The sequence below is a fragment of the Rhagoletis pomonella genome, unplaced genomic scaffold (genome assembly GCF_013731165.1).
Source record: "Rhagoletis pomonella isolate Grant_MI unplaced genomic scaffold, Rhpom_1.0 Rhpom_scaffold_00003, whole genome shotgun sequence".
Classification (NCBI taxonomy): domain Eukaryota; kingdom Metazoa; phylum Arthropoda; class Insecta; order Diptera; family Tephritidae; genus Rhagoletis; species Rhagoletis pomonella.
Window position 1 is genome coordinate 17,979,717 of NW_023458557.1, and position 3,520 is coordinate 17,983,236.

Consider the following 3,520-nt stretch of genomic DNA (forward strand, 5'->3'; position numbering starts at 1 on the left):
TTTTCCTATGCAGGGTTGTACAGGAAGACAAAAAATAAATGTTGACCTGACATTATGGTAATTTTAACAAATTTCAAAGGCAATCATGAGAAAGTGTCAAACTGAAGGCATTCGCAAAAAATTTGTTTTTTGTTATTTTTTTTCTAATATCTGGCTTAAATTCTGCCAATGTCAAACAAACTTTCTTTGTACTTTGGAGACTTTTTGTTTAGCCACGATCGACACCCAACTGCCTAGCGGCACGAAACAAAGTTGAAGTGCCACTGTATGTGACCATTGCCAATAAACAGGGTAGCTTATATTCCAAAAATTGTAATATAAGTTTTAATTTGTTTTTGCACAAAATTACGTGGAGTATCTACAAACAAAATTAGTGCGTATATATCCGAACACGACATTACACTAAAAAAATATTTGCAGAGATAGCCATCTTAAATGACTGACGACAAAGATCCATAATTTAACCGTCATACTGCGTTCACGTTATTTATGCATGGTTACGTTTGGTTCCAAGTGGCAATTAATAAATATAATTTTACGAATGATGATGAATGAAGACTGGGAGAAGAAAAAAAAAAAAAACTATTCTCCACAAACGAGAAATCGATGGCGCCGCTGGAAGTTATGTAGTTGCGGCTTTAGGCGGAGACTTAAAAATATGTAGTTCCGGCTTTTGGAGGAGACTTAAATTGACATTTCTACTCAGCGGCTCACGTTACGATTTCCTGAATGGCAAAAAGTCATTCAATCGATTGCCACATGGAATAAAGCAGTAAAATGTGTAAGTATGCCTTGTATTTCCTTTACAATATTCGGTAATTGATAATTTTCTCTTCCAGAAACTAAAAAGGAATCGTGTGGATCTAAAAAGTTGCACAGTGGTCATTGGTAGATGCACAAAATCCAATGGCGCATCAAACAGTTGTATTGTCGATGGCGTGTGAAACGGACTCGCCGTTCTACGCTGCCGGAGCGGCAGATGGTAAAATTGTTTTTTGCACAAATCTGCGGAAATCTATGAAATGTGTTATAATCCACATGAAAACGTCTTGTCAACAGTATCGGGGGATCATCGAGCGAAAACCTTTAATATACCACAGCTGGGCGATTAATTGCTTTAGAGGCAATAATAATTCGCATTGGCTGTAATGTTGCAGCAAATTTTGCTAGCCGTACGGCAGGAAGTTACTCCGAGTTTGCGTCGCAAAATCTGTGAATTGGTTGCTGGGGTTGCTCGCAGTTTCACTGTCGAAGATGGCAAAAAAATCAAAATCAGCACATCTGGTGTTGGTGGCCAACTTACTATATGGGATCTCGAGAATGGACTCACTAATTCCATGAACAACTTAAAAATTGAAGCTTTACTGACAAATTGTATTCTACGTGTACTTTTGTTAAAATATATCGAATTTAATGATTCAATTTGTAATGATTTTAATTCATTACACAATTGCAAGTAGAAAACAAGAACAGTTGGCAGCCTGTGTGGATGTATGTACGACCGTGCATGCACACAGTAAGTTTCTTTGTACATACATAAATACCGACATGATGCCAGTTGGGTACCGTGTTTGCCTTTGCCACTGGTGGGCACAGTGATGTCATGATTTTGAACCATGTTGCTGCGATGGTTAAATAACACATTTTCGTGAGTAGTAAAGTGTGACCTTTTGGATTTTTAAAATATTAATTATTTGTAACTATCCTGCAACCCATTTTTTCAGAGTATTCTGCATTGTAAAGAAATTTTAAAGAACTCGCTAAGATTTAATTCGATTTTTTGCCGAATTTTCTAAAATGAAATAAACTACGTACACTTCCATTCTTTTACGAAACTTCGGAAGAAAATCTGTGAAGTAACGAAAACCATACTGCTATGTGAGGAATGTCTTAATCAAGAGCGATATGCAGTGGTTGTTGGGACATCATATATAATTATTTTGCACATGTGTATGAGAATATGTTTACGGGTGAGTGATGACCTTTATCAGTAAAGACAGCATAGGTACAGCCCTCAGGGTAAAAAAGTGTTCATAAACTTATTTATTTATTTTTCTGTTCATCCTTGAGGGCTGTAACCTACGCTACATATGTATGTATGTATAAAAACATCCCTTTTGTTATCACTGCCATATTTATTGTTTTCCAAGCTTTTATGCTACATGTCACAGTGGAATCTCGAAAATATATATTAAGTCGACCACTAAAAATCTTGAGTTCATTCGGGATTCATGATGTTTTAAGTAACATGTGAGATTAATTGAAGTTCGTATAGTGGTAATACGGTAACTAAGTTTCCCATTTTGCTATTATTGTATTATCGAGGTTTCACTGTGACAGAATTTCCTCGGTGACAGCTGCTTTATTTAATATGAAGCCTTTTGGTGTTTTTTTTTTGAAACTTCTCTTGAGGGATAGAAGTGGAATTGGTATGGGTACCGACGGAGTGGAATATTGATCGAGTTGGTGTCTCGTTGAGAAGGTTAGGTGATCACGTAAGGAGTAGAATCAAGAAGCGTTCGGTTGCTTTTCAATTCTCTCGTTGTACGGTGGGAGTAGGATAAGTTTTGCCAGCGGTCTTGTTACCTGACCCTTTCCTGTGGTGATGTCCACCACACGCACTCGGTTGTCGGAACCGGGCTGCAGGTTGATTACTCTGCCTAATCTCCATTCGTTAGGCGCTAAATTGTCCTCTCTTATAACGACGAGATCACCGATTTCCATATTCTGCTTTGGATTTTTTCCACTTAATTCGCTTCTGTAGTTCGGATAGGTATTCTGACTTCCATCGTCTGCAAAAGGTTTGATGTAAGGCCTTTAACTTCTGCCACCTATTTACCATGGAGGCTGGATTTTCATTTACATCTAATTCCGGAGGCGCGAGTAAATGACCGCCTATGAGGAAATGACCGGGAGTTAGAGGCTCCAAGTCCGTTGGCTCGTTCGATGAGGGACTTAAAGGTCGCGAGTTGAGACAAGACTCAACTCGGCATAATAAGGTACTGAGCTCCTCGAAGGTGTATTTGTGGTTGGATGCAATCTTTTTAAAGTGGTTTTTGAAACTTTTTACACCCGCCTCCCACAGTCCGCCCATGTGAGTAGCTGCTGGGGGTATAAAATGCCATGTAAGCGTTTGATGACTATATTTCGATACGGTTTTATCAGGCGCTTCTGCTATGAACGCCTTCATTTCAGATCGTAATGATCGAGAAGCTCCGACAAAATTGGTACCGTTGTCGGAGTAAATGTTTTTCGGACATCCTCTTCTACCAACAAACCTGGCGAATGTTGCCAGCAAGGATGGGGTGCTGAGATCGCTTGTCTCTTCCAAGTGAATGGCTTTAGTCGTAAAACAAACGAAAAGGCAAACGTAGCCTTTGGAAATGCGGCAACCGCGGCCGCGATAGCTCTTACTGTCAAAGGGCCTGGTAAAATCGACACCTGTGTTTGTAAACGCACGCGAGAACGTCGTGCGTTCTTTTGGTAGGTTTCCCATAAGTTGGGTTTGCGACCGTTTCTT

At 39.4% G+C, this 3,520-nt stretch overlaps 1 long non-coding RNA gene across 1 annotated transcript; it reads left to right on the forward strand.

The window, feature by feature from the left end:
- Nucleotides 1-11: 11 nt before the first annotated feature.
- Nucleotides 12-1,498, forward strand: LOC118736490. Its single transcript, XR_004992688.1, has 2 exons — nt 12-781; nt 840-1,498. It is a non-coding gene; the product is annotated as an uncharacterized LOC118736490 (long non-coding RNA).
- The last annotated feature ends 2,022 nt before the right edge of the window (nt 1,499-3,520 follow it).